The sequence below is a fragment of the Falco naumanni genome, chromosome 1, assembly GCF_017639655.2.
Source record: "Falco naumanni isolate bFalNau1 chromosome 1, bFalNau1.pat, whole genome shotgun sequence".
In the NCBI taxonomy this organism is placed as follows: Eukaryota; Metazoa; Chordata; class Aves; order Falconiformes; family Falconidae; genus Falco; species Falco naumanni.
Window position 1 is genome coordinate 78,600,826 of NC_054054.1, and position 17,964 is coordinate 78,618,789.

Consider the following 17,964-nt stretch of genomic DNA (forward strand, 5'->3'; position numbering starts at 1 on the left):
GAGTTGGTTCTTCCTTAAAATGTAAGTAAAGCTGCTTTCAGGCTAGAGATTAGTTTAAAGATTCAAGTGCTGTCTCTTGATCAATAACAAATGAATATCAGATCAATAAAAATATGTTTGAATGTCTTCTAAATTTTGTATAGTGTTTCAGTGCAACTACTATAAACATTTTTTCCTCATGTAAATGATACCAAAGTGATTTTACTGGCTATAATGTTTGCCAAAGTAAATGAGTTTTGAGAGGGGGAAAAAAAAGCTTAATATTTGTGAGAAAGCAAGCACTTAGGCTCATGCAGTCAAGTAGAAATGTATTATTTGATCTATTTTAGTAAGAGGAGCTGAAGTAGTTCAAAGTATGAGTACTGTGGGTGTAGAGGTAAGTTGAAATAGAATTTAATGTTTTGGCTAACTGGCGGTACTATTGAAATAGTTGCATGGTTAACAGTGGAGTTAATTGAGCCTTGTGAGGAACAGAGCTCTGAAAACCTATGTCTAGAAGTAAGCTGTGAATGCTGTTTGCCAGGCAGTGGGAACCCAGTGTATGGGTTAGGGCTTTGCTGCACTGTGGCAAGAGGAATAACTTTATATATGAATTACTACACTCTTATTAACAGGATTTACCAATGTAACTGCTTTAAAAAAAATAAATTACGGGATTTTAAGAGGATAGACTTCTTTTTGCTTATGAGCGCTACAGTGATATGCCCGTCAGCACAAGCAAGCTATGTTCATTAGAAAAAAAATAGTTAAATCACAGGTTGAGCATGTGTTGGTCCAAATGGCCACCACAAAACAAATGCTGGTAAAATTCTACTTTGACTGACTCTGACAGCATAAACAGTATGTAAGGACTTAACAATTGGATGTGTGCAAATGTCATTCAATAATGCAAAACTTCATCTCCCTTTCAGTAGGCATTCTCAAGTTCTGTATAGTGTGGGTAAATACAATCCAGGCATTTACGAGTGCAGATGGTGTTTTTAACCAGCTGTACCACTGTGATGTAAAAGGAATTCCTTGTAACATAGAAGGGCACCTCATCAGCTGAGGGGAATGTAAGGAGAAGCAGTCTAAATGAGCCAGTAGAAACATCTGTTGCACTCATAAATTTATATGAGGTTGTTCAGCTGTATAGAATTATGTTTCACTAACACTTATTTTAATAAACCATAAAAGGGATAGCATTGCAAATTATAGATGCTGACTGAATTTTAAAATAAAACTAAATGCTTATTTTTGTACTGCATTTTCACATCATGATAACGTGGTGTTTCCCTTAATAAAGTTAGAAATTAAGTAATTTGGCAAAGAAAGTTGATAGGCTTACCCTGCAGCTTTTGTGAAGAGTCATAGTTTGGGCTATCAATGATTAAGAGATTTGGAATAGGTTTTGTATGTTAATCTTCACTTAAAAGAAACATTAGTGAACAATCTCCTGTCTATCCAAGTTGAAAGCTTCTTTCATATTCTGGTCATCTTGGAACTAGCCAAAGGGCTTTTTAATGAACCTCCTTATTGGCTTCAATGGTTATTAGATAAAATTGATTTATAAATTGGGTTGATTGTTTTACAATACTTACTTACAGACTTAGAGAGCTTGTAGCAATGCTGGTAAGGCCATGACAAGATTTGCTATACACTTGAGAATAAAGAGAACGAGTCATCCATGTATCTCAAAGGTGAGACTGTTTCCTTAAATCTTAATGGTAGAACTCTCATTCACCTAAAGACAGAATTTCATCCTCTTTTAATCTCTTTTGTATCACAGCTGCACAGTAACTTTCTTAATGTGTTTTCAAATTTATCCTGCTGCCAGTCCCCAGTACTTTTTCTTTCTGTTTTTCCAGAACAGTGTTGTGGTTTAACCCTAGCCAGCAACTAAGCACCACACAGCCACTCACTCCCTCCTTTCCATTGGGTTGGGGGAATGAGTCAGAAGGGTAAAAGTGAGAAAACCATGGTTGAGATAAAGATGGTTTTATAGGTAAAGCAAAAGCTGTGCACACAAGCAAACGAAAACAAGGAATTCATTCACCCCTTCCCACGGGCAGGTGGGTGTTCAGCCGTCTCCAGCAAAGCTGGGCTCCATCATGCGTAACGGTTACTTGGGTAGGCAAACACCATCACTCTGAATGTGCCCACCTTCCTCCTTCCCCCAGCTTTATATGCTGGGCATGGCATCATGTGGTCATCCCTTTGACCAGTCGGGGCCAGCTGTCCCGGCGGTGTCCCCTTCAAACTCCTTGCACCCCCCAGCCACCTACTCGTTGGTGGGGTGGGGTGGGAAGCAGAAAAGGCCTCGAGTCTGTGCAAGTGCTGTTCAGCAATGACTAAAACATCCCTGTGTTACCAACACTGTTTCTAGCACAAATGCAAAACGTAGCCCCATACTAGCTACTATGAAGAAAACTAACTCCATCCCAGCCAGAACCAGCACAAATGGTTAATTCCACTCCTTACTCAAGTTGACGACTCATGTGCCCTCTTTATAGCTGTGAACTACGTTGATGATGAATTTTTCCCCATTTTTGTATCATCATTTTCTTCTACAGGTACAGCTCATTCTGCTTTCCTGGTGCAAATACTTTTCCCACTTACTGGTAGTCTTTAACCAAATCTATTACGAGTGCCATAGCAAATCTGGCTCAGTACCCTGATCATCATCCAGTTACATGCTACAGAGCTTGGTTATGCCTGTCTTGACTTCCCGATCTAATGGGCATAATTTGGATTTATTAGAAAGGTTCTAAATGCTGTTGTGTTGTCACTTAAAAATAAAACTCCTGAAGTAGCCCGAAAAATATGCAAGGTGGTATTTTGTGCTTAAGTTTTTAAAAGAACCTATTTAAGAATAAATAATTCCATTAACACTTGAAGAGCAGATTACTTACTAGCAATGCTTGGCAACATATTGAAATTGTTGATTATCTGAAAATATTTGAATATTGATTCAAATGAACAAATGAAAGATTGAAATGTATTCATCTTTTTACCGCCTATTTAGGAAGAATACAGTAATGAAGACATCAATGGTCTGAAATTTGATTGTGTGCACTACTCAAAGAGAAACTTGAATGCTTCCTGCTGCCGAAGGAGTACTTCTGTCAGGGCTCCTTATGGTTGAATTGTGTCATCCATGGGAGCTGCTCATTAAAATTGGTGTTTATTTGATATACATTTAATTTTTGGCAGTAAATCTCTCTAAACACATGCACAAATTTACACACATGCCTTCTTTTTATGCTAAGAAGGTAAGGGGGAAGGGACACTGGGAGATGTCGATCTGTGTTTGAGGTGGTTGGGGCTGACTGTATGCTTTAACGCATCTTCAGCTTGACCACATCTTCTGCTAACGTTCGCTGGGTCCTGCCTCAAGGTGGAGCTGTTATATTTTAAATGGAGTTGAAGACCTGAAAAACATTTTCTTTTCTTCCCCCAGATCTTTCTGATTTGAATAGATGTATGGGTTATATTGGCAAAGAAAAATGGCAAGCAGTCTTCCCCCCCGCCTCAGCAAAAGCTGGAGTCAGCAGTGTGTTACACAGGTGGACAGACCTACAATGCTGATCTTCATTCAGTCTGACATTACCTTTCAGGGATCCAGGAAGATGCATACCTTTCACTTCCAGTAGGTATCCAGCAGGATTATCACAATATGCGCATACCGGCTGTCAAAAGCAGTGCTATTCTTGTTGTGGCTTTTTGTAATTGGGAATGTTTTCCCAGAAGAGAGTGTGTATGCGCGCGCATTGTGTTCTAATTAAGACTATACAAGAGAGTTATGGCAGGCTGTCAAGTCAGTGGGATGCTGGGTATATTTTAGTCTCTCTGCTGTAGTCTAAATAACCTTTTAAGGACTCTGTTCTCGCAATGTGGTAAATAAATGCTGAATGTTTTATACTTAATAGGCCTTTGAGTAATGTATTCCATATGGCTTTGTTGCTGGAATGAGACCTTCTTATCGCTAAATACACAATAGTGACATGAGGTCATTTCAGCATGAAGAAATGCATACATCTCATAGATGAACAAAGTCAGTTTATTGTGAAGTTTAGTTAAACAGGAATACTCTAAAGTAAACATTGGTGGCACATTTAAGGAAAATGAGGGAAACCTACAAGTACTCATTTATTCTAGTCGTCTTTTACCTATCAGTTTAAATACCATGAATGTCTATTGTAGCTGGATTTGTGGAAGTGACAATCATTTCCCTCTTGTATTTTCTCTTTGATTTGGGGTATCATTATTCTTTAAAAGTTAACTATATCATGCATTTAAAATGTTTCTTGCTCCAGACTGAGAGATCTGGCCAAGCCTCTCTCTTAACAGGTGTAACAAATGACCTGTTTGTAGTTAATTTTGAGTTAAAAAAAATTAAAAAATCCAGGTGGTCTCAATTTCAACCAAGGATGGCATTTACCTGAAGTAAGAAGAAATTAAATTTGGCCCTGAACAGCATATATAATCTGAATTGGGAAGTACGACCATGGGAGTGACTGTATGATGGACTGGATACATAGTGCCACACTGGTACCCTATGTACTATTGAAGAGGATTCACATTTTGAAGCCAATATTCTTTACTAAGTTGGGTGACATCTGTTTTGGCAAGACTTTTACTCACTTAAAAATGCAGGTTCTAATTGCCAGCAGTATTATTAAAGTTGGGTCTTAGCTTTGGCTGGCACAAAAATGGAAAATAAACATTCTTGAATGGTGAAGCACTTCAGCACTCTAAAACAACGTTTTAATTACTTGGGGTTAGACTAGGGGCAAGGGGTCTTGGAGATCATGGGCAAAACTGGTGACAAATTCCCTTTTTGAAGTGCAAATCTTGGGTTCAACAGACGCTTTAGTTGCGTGTTAAAAATGGATGCTTTTACTAGGGAGGACTGGTCCCTATAATCCCATTGCCTTCAAAATATTTTATTTTTTTACCTGTTACTTAGAACTTTTTTTTAGGATGAGCTTCCAATATATGTATTGATTCAGCTAGAGAGAAAATTCACGAGGTGAGTAACCTTAGCCACTGGAATATACTGGTCAAAACCACCAACAACATTAATTTGTATCTTAGTGATATAAATGATAATTCCACTTAAATACTAGGTCTAGTTCTTGTTATTAACAATTACTGGAATAAAAGTATTTCCAGCTGGATGAAATAACTCAGTTTTCCCTAAGCCTATATTATATTTTGCTTTATTTGAAAAAAAGAGAAGTTCTGACATAATCTTTTGAAAAAAAAATTTCTTACTCTGTTTATTCACAGAAACTGTTTCCTCCCTTTTCCCAGATTACTCCTGGACTATCTGAGTCCTGGTTAAGCATACCCAATACTTAGCTAATTTAGAAGATCTTACCCTTAGAAAGAAAATAAATAATGGGAATTCTGTATCTATTATCTTTGTTATCAAAAATCAAACCATAAATGTCATAAAAATGAACTCTAACTTCTGCTTCCTCAGCATTTAGAAGAAATAATATGATTACATGATAGAGTTTTATAGGTTCATCTATAAAGAAGTTGAAGAAAAGCTGTTTTGTAGTGGAAGGTTTATATTTATTATTATGCCTTTGATGTAAAACTTGTGTGGTTTTGTCAGGTTCTTGAATGGTAAAGTGAATTTCATAATCCTATATTACTTCTTAATAATAAAGGTTGTAGACTGATATAACAAAAATTATGCCTTGGCCTGAAATTTGAATGGAAAGGACTGAAAATTATGATGTTTTCAGATTTTTACACACACCCCCCCAATGAGCTTGCTCAGAGGAGGCGTTAAACCTTTGGTTGTGGAATTAGTCTGAGTGGCTTAGAGCGTTGGTTGTCTTACCTAGTGTTTTTCAGAGTATTTAGGGGCATGTTTATTATCTTTGATGAAAACAGCTGTTAGAATCCTCTGTTAACTGGAGTCCCAGGTGTTTTCTATTCTTTGGCTGTGCAGTCAGCACTGCAGCTGTGGCCTTGCTTTACCCCTGAGTTTTCTATGACTTTCAGGTGCTCTGAGTTGGGTTTCTGAGCAGTTTTCAGTTCTGGTCTCACATGCTGTTGATGATTTTTGAATGGTTCAGGTCTGTTCTGAGAAAGGGAAGATAATTCCTTATAGCAATACGTAAAATTACCTGAAACTGATTGGAGGCTAGCTGGAACTTGGAGACTAGTTTTGTCAGTTTATCCCAAATTGATGAGAATGAATTTGGGCTTGGTATGAGACTCAGAAGTGACTGGACACAGACTTACCAGTTGTCAGGACTGGATTGCATGGGACTTTATTGTGGTACCATTTAGGATGCCTCTATGGATGCTTCTTCTGTTTTATAGGTAAGCTTCTAAATTTCAGGGGTTGAGTTCTGAAGTATTAAGATGAGTACAAAATAAACCTCCTATCCCTGTCCCATCTGACTTCTCGGTTTTTGCTGTAGAACTGCACTTTCTGTCTTTCTGCTCAGCTTTTCAGAAGGACTGTGGATATCAGCATTTAAAAATCAAACTGCCATTTTCAGTCCATGCTCTTTCTTCTCTTACACCAGTTCTAGCTGGCAGCTAAGCTCAGATTGGAGTGGCTGGTGGTGTCAGAAATAACTTTTGTTATCCTCTCAGCAGAAGTGATCAGAAAACCATGGCAGAAGGAAGATGGTGAGCTGAATAAGCTTCTAACAGGCTAATAAGGCTAAGTTCATAAATCCAACAGGGTTTGAATATCTGAAAAGCATACTAATGTTAACATTTCCTGAGAAGGGCTTGCTGTACTCTTCAGTCTTTCTGCCAGAACTGTGTAGGTGGATAACCTATTTTCACAAAGATACTGCTCCCCTTCTGTCAGACAAAGATATGTCATCAGGAAAGAATCCATAAAATTTATGAACTGCAGACTCACTTGCATTTTTCAGCCTTTACTGGTATTTTATGAGTCCAGATAAAGTAATGAATAAAATGCTCAAAACATAACCCCATTTTTTAAAATCTTTGTCTGTCATGTTTTAGTTTATTAGAGCAGCACTGGTTTCCAGCAATGTTGTATAGTGGTCTAAAGAAATCTTAAAAGGAATAGTTTAATAATGTTAAGAGACTGACATGATTAGAAAATTGAAATATAAATGACAGCCATGTTTTCCTGGAGTTGTCTTATCCTTCCTCCCTTTGAATCCTGTGGTCCCAACCAACTGCCTCCTCCAGATAATTTTCAGAAAGAATGAACATGAAACATTTTCCTGGGATTTCAGCGTGTTGTGGCAAACTACAAATGTCAACTGTACTTGTTTAGATGACTATGTGCTGGATGAGTAATTACAATGCTTGCAGAAAGTAGAATATCTGAAAGTACTGAACTTTGTGCCCATAGAGTGGGTGCACAGTTAATCTGAGACGTGCTGAGCAGATACCACCTGTGTAGAAGAGATCCTATACAGAATACCGTTCTGTGAACTGATTTTCCAGAATACATGTCTTTGAAGGAGGATCTGTGGGAAAAAAAGCCAAACAACCATGTAAAATGAATTCTCTACTAAAAGTGTTTTAATACATCTGTAGTTGTTTAATTGTGCATCACACACATAATGAAATTTTTCTAAAGTAATTCTGAAAAAAAAGCCACTTATCGATTATTTTTTTCTGTCAGTCAGGATGTTCTCATAATATCTTTACACTATTTGAAAGTTCTGGAAACCTTGCCTTTACAATCAAGATAACATTTATTGAGCATTGAGTTACCCAGTGTTGTTCATGCTCTTTTGCTGTGCCCATCACCAAATTATTTGTTTGCCTGATCTGTTCCTATGGGAACCATGTGGTTTTAATTACATGTTATGACATGGGATTATCTTTTTGCTTTGGCAAGATTGCATAATGTCATTCCATCTCTGCAATGAAAAAACCAAGTATTTTTCATTTAGCATTAAAAATTGTTGGAGGATAGGCTAATGATGATGCTTTCTCTAAGTTCTGTTAGAGTGGTATTTTGGGGCTTTTTGTTTGTTCTTTGGGTTTTATTGCTCTTGCTTTTTGTTCTGAAAGTATTCACATTGGAAAGTCATGCTGTGCTAGGCTCGTATGGTGGACCAAGGCCGTAAATATAGTCGTCGTGGTAGATATAAGCAGAAGTAGAACTGCATTTATTTGCAGTAGAAGAACAGAAGTGAGATGAAGTGGAGTATCATTCAGGATTTGAAGGGGTATGACAACAGCCTTTGTATTCAGAAGTTTTGGATTTCCTTTAAAAAACCTAATTTGCATATCATAGTATACCCTTGGGTTGTAGAAACAGTACTGCCTATAGCTTTTTACGTATCAGAACTAATGCATTCAGCATACCTTTGAAGAAAAAAGGCCTGCTAGCAGCCTATTTTTCCAGGAGGCATTTGTTTGACGAGTACACCTTTGGAGAAGCTGGCAAGAAGCCAGAGCAGTGCTGGAGGTAATGCACAATCAGGAAGAAGCCTAGAGGTAGTGGTCCTATCTGCTGACATTCTTCCTTTGACTTCTTCTATTTCATTTTGTGATTTGGTGAGCTTTTATAGATCAGCAGGCAAGGTAGGTAGCTGACAAATGTATCAGTGGGGCTTTAGAGACGTTTGTGTTTCACGGTTACACCAAATACAGTTGTACAGTAGTGGTTTTGAGGGGAGTATGAAAATCAGAATATTTTGCCCAGGTGTTTCTTGTGTGGTTTTAGTCATGGGTGCTGCCATGGGCAGTGTCAAAGAAAGAGTTCGGTGAGCGTAGCGCTTGAAAAAATACTTACGACTGGCATTATTCTGGAATGTGCTATCTGAGGAAAACATTAAAGCCTGCAGAATCTGAAATCCTTGACGGAACTTGTCAGAGTTTAACACAATATATTAAGATTAAATTTGATATAATTTCAGGACTGTTTCTGTTTACGCTGAGAAGACCCTGCTGAGTAAATTCTTTGAATTATTGCAGGTTCTGAAATGAATGTTGGTCCTTTTTTTCCTTCTCTTGTTTGAGAGGTTTTATGGGAGCTCAGCATAAACCCCTTACAATAAAACCCAGGGAATTGTATCTAGTTTCTGAAGTTTAACACCTTGAATTAAGAAAGATGTCATGGCTTTTGGCTTGTGTTAAGAAATTGTTATAGTTGTGATAAAGCATTAAGCCTACCTTTTTTTTTGCCCTCAAAGACAATTTCCAGAAAAAGTAACCTTGCTTTTATGACACACTGAGGATAATAAGGAGGGGTGGGGTGGTGAGGTGAAGGAATCCTTTTTTTTTAGTGCATTCCTTTATGCTAAGCGTTTTTCTAACCTGACATAAACAGAAAACTGTAAGTTTCTAACATAATGCCAATACAGGTGTTGTCTAGATAGTAAGAAGAGAATGACCTCTTGGTTTCCATTTTATGTTGAAAAAAATTAAACTGTAGTTGTAATATTTACATATTTTTGAGTGTTTAACTTGCATAGTAGAAAATTCTAACATTATATCCAGGCTGAACCCAATAGCCTCATGATTTCATGTCAACCTTCATGATTTTCATTAAAATGTAGATTGAAAAGCCTATTTTCTTGCACAGTATTAATCTATGTTCTTTTGCATTTCTGTTACTCAAGTTGGACCTAATTACAAAACTTCATCATGACTTAAAATGACTCGTGGATTTGTATAGTTGCTTTTCAGAACCAAAATATTTCTGTTTAGACTTGCGTGCATCTTCAGGCAGAACAGTCAATGACTTAGAATACAGGGATTTCTGTGCCATTGGTGACACTTGATGTCTTGACATTACAGATCTATATGTATTAAACTATTTTTTATAAAAGTGTGTACGTTGTAGACATGAAAGTTATGTATGAATAAAGTGGGATTGTTTTATAATTACAGTGCTTTAGGTAACGAAACAAATCATCTAAGTCTGGTGTTCAAACACACACTTGCTCTGAAAACTTAGTTTAACTGCTGTTTAATTGGTATGGACTCGTCGAGTAGTTGTAAGTGCATTTGCAGGAATTAATATTTTCTGCTTTTGTATAATCTTAGACTTCACTGACTACAGTTTTAATCAAGGATGTTCACTAGCTTTAAAATCAGATGCACTGATACAAGAATACTTGTATTCCAGTATTCTTTGTGGTCTTTACCAGTAAGCAAATCTAACCTAACAGTTTCAGAACAATAGTTGTCATGTCATTATTCTTTTGCTAATCTTATGTTGTTATAGAAATTGGTTTTGCCCATGCAAGTGTTATGAAAAGAACTAGTGTCTCTCTTGACCTCATCTTTGCCACTCAGTATGTACCGAAAATAATGCCCGTGCTGGTAGTTTGTATTTTGAATCACATTCAAAAAGAGAATGTTTAAAGGAAATTAACTCAATTATCCCCTGCCACTCACCTCTCATAGTAAGGCCAGTGGAAGTTGTTTGTGTTGCATATATGTGTGTTTATGGGAATAGCATTCCTCTACCTCTATCATAATTTTTGAACATTTTTGTAAGTAAAGCGAATTATCTTCTGACAACTTGAATATCATGTTTGCATCCATTCTCTTCAATAAGCCAGAGCTAATCTCATTACAAACTGCACCCGAAATGGTCTTCTAAGTTAGGCTTTTCTGTGTGTGATTTTTGGAGATTTGCCTTGGTTTTGATAATTGCATTTGGTTTCTAATTTTTTTTATTATTTCTTGGACGATTTTTCAAAACATTGCAAATGTGTTACAACAACCTGGTGTACAAAGCTGTTCTGTCTGTAGTATGTTATGGCTTTTCTTTTAATTTCTATTGTTGATTTTAATCTTTAAGGGCTGCATTATTCATACAGTGAAATATTTCTTTCTGAATTGTGTCATTTCATTTTGTTACTGTCACACTATGCCTAAAGCAATTGAACAGCTGTCCTTAGGAGTTTAATGACTTCATTGCTCACTGTATTTGCTGTATTTAATTCTGAATTTCAATTCAGAAGATAACCTTCCTTTGGAGTAATTGGATCAGTATTATAAGTCTACTTCAATTTTTCTCTAAGGAACATCCTAGGGTATGAGAAGAACAGGTTTTGATGACTCACTTTATGATGGCATTCACACAATGTTAACTGAACAAACTTCCGAATCTCTAAAGTGCAAGATGCAAACTACCAGACTTAAAGTAACATCCTTTTGTCACAGACCTGACTAGAATGCAGCAAGTAAACCAGTTTTAACTTTTTAATTGCTACCTTATTATTACATGACAATGGCCTTTTTCTTCTTCAACCCGCCCCCCCCCCTTCCCCCGAATTCAGTTATGGTAAACCCTGTATTGAAGCTTTTGCACAGTAATATTCTTAGATATGGTGATCTATATTACTTTTTTTAAAAAATAATTTGAGGAGCATTCTAATTGGTTATTTTTCTACAGTAGTCACATTAGTGTCGCTCCCAGTACCATAAATTTAGTTATGCATGGATAGTCTTTAATCTTTCCTGATGTTAGTGTAGGGTTGTACCCTTTTAATCCAAACTCAGGATTGCATTGCATTAGCATCTCTTCTAAACACAATTTACTTTAGTTTTAAGAAAAGCAATAGAGGAAAACAAAGTCACTAGAGAAAGAAGGACCTTTATCAAGGTTCAAGGTGTTCTGAATTCCTGTGAAGTGAATCCGTAAGCCTCAGTTTCTATTTTCTGTAGTAATTCCTAATCTCCCTGGGCTGTTTTTGTTGTTGTTGGTTTTGGGGTTTTTGTTTTGATTTGGTTTGGGTTTTGGTTGGTTGTTTGGGTTTTGTTGTTGTTTTGGTTTGTTGTTTTTGTTGTGTTTTTTTTTTTAAATGAGTTGCTTTGCTGTATAATTAACAGCATTGTCTTTTATCTGCATGTAGAAATAATTCAAGCAGTTTGAATACCACAGAGATCAACTAATCTTTTAATTTTCATTTCTGTTTTTAATGGCAGAAGGACTTTTGCTTTGTTCTAGGAATTCTTTGCTAACCTTTTCTCTCTCCGAGATAGCCAGCATCCATGTTCTTAAGTGTATGAATTTTTGGATATTAGTAAATTTTTGCAGATTCAATGTTTTCTGTCTTGGCTTAGTCACTGCTCTGTTTTATTTCATCATGGGCATAAATATCATGTTCTACTGTCACATATAGCAATTAATCCCTTACAGTTGTTAATACTGGGTAGCTACTTAAGGAATGGATGGTGTTTTGAATATAAATTGTTGTGACAGAAGTTTGACCCTTCTAGTGTTTTTAAGCTAAAATTTAGATTCTGTTATTGCTAAAGGAAAATCCCATGGGCATTTCTTCATTTCACAACTTTAAGTAACACTTAGAAGTACTTTAGTCCCATATGCATGTATGTCTGTTTACATATACAATATGTATATGTGTGTCATGTTACTTTTATAGCAGAGAGAATTTTCTTGTCTGCCTCTCTTTATGCTATTTATGAAAGGGCCAAAATGACAACCATCAGGAAAGCTTACATCAAATTACACACTGATTTGCCTTATGGAAGAAGTATGGAACAGTTGATATGGCTTTTAATGAGGGAGCGTTCCAAGAGATGCATTTCACTGTTGAAATGTGAAGCAACTCCATCAAAATCTTGGTATACTAACATGGTCCTACAAAAAAACTCTTAAATATAATGCATGCAATTCCTCCACTGGCATGGTTTATTTTAGCAATTTGTTTGGAAGATTTTCTGTTTGAAACAGAAAATGCAAGTGTTTAATTCAGAGCTCTGCTGTGGGCAAATTCAGAACCCATGGCATAAAAGTTCACATTACAATTAACTACCAGTTAATATTTGTCTTATTAGGGTTATTTTGGTCCAGATTTAGGATCCATTCTGACATATGTTTTATTTCCAAATTTTCCTCTAGTGTAACTTAAATCAATTGCCATCATTCAGGCCATTAAAAAAAATCTTTATCTACCATTTCTTTGCTTCAAGTCCAAATGTGATTGTATAATACTGGAAATAAAGAGACGGGGCATGAAAATACAAGTAATAGTAGGGTTACAGATTATGTTGAGATTTGCTGTCAATGTTCTTTAGTTTTTGTTACATTCAAAGATGCAAAGTTCATATAAATGCAGAGGTAGAAATATCAGTTAGTGGATTGATGTCTAAGGAAATGGAAGAAGAAGACAAATAGAAAGTTAAATGATCCCAGGTTAAGACTTCTACTGTTCTGAATCTGTGTGGTGCACACTTTAGTTCAAGTGTAATTTTTTTTTTCCTTTATAATCAAGTTATATAGGCATCTCCTGCAGGGCTGCATATTCTTAGAAAGCTATGTGTGTGAGATATTTTGGACGGCTCTCATGCCCCCAGAACATCTTATTTGCATTTTTGTCTCGTGTTAGTTTCTGACTCAAGTCCTCAATCATCTGCTTGAGCTCTGATGGTTACAAGTTCTTGTACCAATATTTAAGAACAAGATACTACTACTTCTGTGGATTAAACCGTTTGCAGAAAACATGTCGTTTTTCCTCCCTTCACCCCCAAGTCCCTAGCTGGGAGTGGCTCAGGCAGGGAGGTAAAGTGGTAAACTCTTTTCACCAATACTTGGAATTCTCCAGGGGTTTCATTAATACATGTGTACAAATTCCTTCCTTCAGCATTTCTTCAAAGAAACTCATTACTTTCCTATGTGGTGGTAGGATGAAGCAAAGAATATTGATTTGTAACTGATTGGATTTAACATATATTAAAATTTTAAGTTTGGATAAAAATTTTCAGCAGCTGATATTACAGCTTAAACTCTGTTGATGAAGATGTGTCTGTTCTATGTGGGGATGAAATGGAAATGTGGATTTCAGTAGTAATCACTGAAAACAGTTCTATAGCAAAAAATTTAGAGTGGGAATTGAAGATTACTTAACATGTAATCAATATAGCTGAAGGAGCTTTGGAAGTTGTGTATATTTTTTTGTTGGAAATATTCAACATCTAATCTGAATTCAGAAATGGAACCACAATTATCATGACAGGATGATATGATTTTATTTTCCAGATTTTTGATTAGAAAGAAACTCCAACAGGAATCAAACTGTAATAATTAAACATGTTCTAGATGTAGCTTATAATCATCCTGTCGTGGCACGGAAATATTTTTGCTTTATCTACTTTCTTAAAAATTCTATTTCATTGCTGAGATACTAGAGTTGAAAGGAAACTGTAAGAACTCATCATCTTATATTTTTTATTTTCATAGGGGCTTTGGGGGAAGTAATCTTTTTTACATCTGTACTTAAAATCTACATATGAAAAGAAAAAACATTTTTGAATGGTTACTCAGAAACATGCAGACCAAGCTTTAAGGGAGACAAGAAAAATAAAAGCATTTCATGCAATCACCTTCAAATATTAGCCAAAGAAATGTGACTCATCAGTAACGGGCCCAGTCCTGCTCATCTTAGAAGTTAATAGCTTGCGTTTGATTGAGATTATGATTAACCATGTGCAGACTTCACAAGGCTGACATACTAAGGAGTAGTTCAGTTTCTAAATAGAACTTTCAGTTGGTGGCATTTACAAAGGTGATCTTCATTTCCACCATCTTCTTTTCTTTAAGGTGAAGTCACTTATGTCTCTGGCTACTGTGGCTGTCTCAACAGCAGTGCCTGGAAGCATTGCTCTGGCACAGGTGCATGCTGCATTGCATCCCTCTTGCATGTAAGGGAGGGTCTTAACTGCCATCATTTTCTCTCTTACAGCCCCTTCCCCTCCAAACCCTGATACCACATGAAGGATGTGAGGATTTGGCTGGAAGGAAGCGTGACATCTCCCAGGCATGCTCTCCCCCTGGGAATTGACGGACCAAGGCTGGGGGATGTCCCACAGCATACACCTTCCTTGAAGGCAGAGCGTAGTGGATGGCTTTGGGGTTTCTTAGGTGTGGCTTTTGGTTTGGCTTTTTCTGGTGGGTGTAAGTAAAATCATCAAGTTTTGATGGGTTTTGATGGTTGTTTCTGAAGCTTAAGGTCTAATAAGAATCACAAGAAACATGCCTTTATGTCTGGGGTCGCAAGCAATGCAGTGTGCTCAGAACAAACTTACTTGCGAAAACACCAGGGAGTGAGTTGATGTTTTGGGGGTTGCTGTTCATGTACTGGCAATAGCTGTGGAAAGGCAGACAGTCTTAAAATAGTCTAGCTACAAAGTGATATTCTCACTGGATTAGTAAATATTAAATTATCCTGAAACTGATGCTTTCAGGACCTCATACGCTGTGAATCTGGTGATAAAGCAGCAGTATAGGACGTCTAGAATTTTAGGCTTTGATCTAAGGAACCGAAGCATCCCACCCTACCACTGTCAAAGGACAAGAAGTATCAATGGGTTGGGATATGGTGCTGTACTTTGGATCTTGTTTGGAAACATTTTGTCTCTTAGTTTGTGAAGCTGGCCTTCATAGTTAAAACCATTAAGATTTTCCTCTTGAGTTTGACAGGACTTAAGAAAAAGCTTGTAGTTTGTTTTAATATTTTCAGCAAACTTCTGGTACATTAAAATTATTTATATGCCTATTTCTATCGTTTTATTTAAAAAGAAAAGAAAATAATGCAGTTCTTCAGTAAAACATTAAAATTAACTATTTTTAGGCAGTCCTATTGCTACGACAGTATTCGTGCTCTACAATCAGAAATTGTAAAAACAAAAAAATATTTAAAGTCTGTTCAAGTCTGTCTTTTTCGTGGAAAGATGATATCAAAAGCTAAAGCTGGAAGAAAATTAACAGCCTGGCTGAAGGTGCGAAATCCATCTTTCTCACCTGCTGCCCAGTCGCAGAGGCAGTTGCTCTCCCTTTCATCATTGTTTCTGGAATAACCTTTTTTGCTCATGTAACTGGCTCATGGCCACAGCTTCACAAGCTAGGGTATGCTTCTCTTTGGTCCCTGCTTGACAAAAAGGGCAGAATCCTGTGGTTTGAGCTAGTATTATGTGGATTTCTTCAGTTTTATCTATATATTTCTATTTCTAGATGCTGTGCAATGTAAAATATGCAAACCAGCAATGTAAAATATGCAAACCAGCCTGGGAATGTGGAATGTGGGCTTCCTTATCCCTCCTGACCACCGGGCAGTGGTATGAGGATCGCTCTTACCTGCCCTTCTGGTCTCCTGAGTTTGATACTGCTAGATGCATGGCAGACCAGTTTCAAATGAAGGAAATACCCCATAGTTTCATAATTGGATCATTCTTTGGGATTACGGGAACAATTGTTTTATCTCCCCATGTTGAAGAAGTGTAGAGTTTGACTTGTACTTTTTGGCCAGGTTGTTAGAAGGTGGTCACCGTCTCATTTTCCTGCATGTTTTGGCTTGAACTTTATATGCTAGATAAGCTCAGAGAGCATGGCTAGAAAATTAAGCCCTTCAGGAGATGTAGGTAAAGATTGCCAAGTTTCTGGACACCAAATGATTTTGGAGTGAAAAGAGTAGCTGCCAGATCTACCAAAGAGGCATTGTTCCAGGTATTGGTGCAAAGGGTAGATTTTTTTTAAACAGGTAAAAAGATTGCAGAAACCTCTGTGCTTGTGGGGTCTTGAGTGCTTCTACATGCATGTAAGACCTTGAAATTCCAAGATGTTCCACTGCTGTTTTGGACTTAATGAAGAGTTTACTGCATTTCTAAACCTGAAGGAAGCTCACATCAATTTGCCTATTTATCTCTACCATTTTTCTCATGTTAATTTGTGTTTGGTCTGCCTAAGTAAACAGTGTACGTTGTCAATATGACAAAGTATTGCACAATAGCCTGTTTGGTTGGGTTTTTTTCCTTGTTTGGTTTCGTCTTTTTAGGAGACCCTCCTGTATTTGCTAGTTTACCTGATTCTACTTATCACACCAGCTCTAGAAGACTTAACACAGAATGCAGGATGAAAAAGCTGAAGAACAGTTTTTTGTAAGGGATATCGGGACTGTTTCTTAACTAGAGATTTTATCTGAAATATTTTTATAATTCTAATATTTACATAATATTTTGTTCTAATGTTGGAAAATTTGCCATTTACTGTAGGGAAGAATTATACAACTTTTCAGCTGTATCTAATTCCATACCTAGTGGTTTAATGTTTCCATTTTGGTCCTGAATTTAGGTTATAATATTTCTTCCATTAGCAAATGTCTTCAGAGAATACATTTTCTCTTAGTCTTTTGGCTAAAACCACAACAGAATAAACGCTGCTTTGCACATGCTTCTGTATTGTTGCCTCTCTTTCCATGCAGATTACCTTATTAAAATTAAATAATGTATATGTTATATGCAATTTAATAGTCTGGCAGGCTGTGGGGCCTCAGCCCTCGGAGTTCACAGGTGGGCTTTGGGGCTGTAACAGTTCCACTCCTCTTACTGCTGTGTAGAAGGGACATTCTGAAGCAGTAAAGAATGAAAAAGTTCGGCTTCAGAGCTTTTGCTTCTCATACTACATGATACCTGAAGAACAGTTTTCTGAAGGAAGCTACTGAGTCAAATCTGACTATTAGGATGTAAATCTTCTCCACTTTAAGAAGGTCCCCATTGGCCTCAGAGTGGAATCAGACTTCTGGCTGCTAGAAGATGCATTAGTTACACTGTGTACTACAAAGCCTTTTGCTCTTGTAATTCTTAGCACCAAATTTTAACACTGATATTCTATCTCATGTGCAACAGGAGGATTTTGCTGTGGTCAGGGAGAGCTTGTCTTCCTGATTCTTGATTTCAGGCCAAATCTAAAGAATTTCTGTTGGGAGTTTTTAAGTTTTGCTCCCAAATCCACACTATTGAGAGGAAACAAAATGTGCAGGTTGGCCAAAATGTAAAGTGGCAACCATCTTGTCTCAGAATAAAAGAGGTTGGAAAGGAATAAAGTAGTTTTCATAGTTTGCTCAATTTCAGGTGAGCACGTGATATTTGATTTCCTGTCTGGGAGAGAGGGACTATTGAGGAAAAGACAAAAAATGGAAAAATCCCCCTAAAACACCTTAATGAATGCCATTTAAATCACTTCGAGTTTATCAACACTTAAGG

At 36.9% G+C, this 17,964-nt stretch overlaps 1 long non-coding RNA gene across 2 annotated transcripts in view; it reads left to right on the plus strand.

Moving 5' to 3' along the window:
• The window catches only part of LOC121091310, a 66,376-nt gene extending 62,471 nt beyond the window's left edge, over nt 1-3,905 (plus strand). For both annotated transcript variants that reach the window (XR_005828895.1, XR_005828896.1), the window contains one exon: nt 3,440-3,905. This is a non-coding gene — a long non-coding RNA (uncharacterized LOC121091310). The remainder of the gene's footprint in view (nt 1-3,439) is intronic.
• Nucleotides 3,906-17,964: the final 14,059 nt, after the last annotated feature.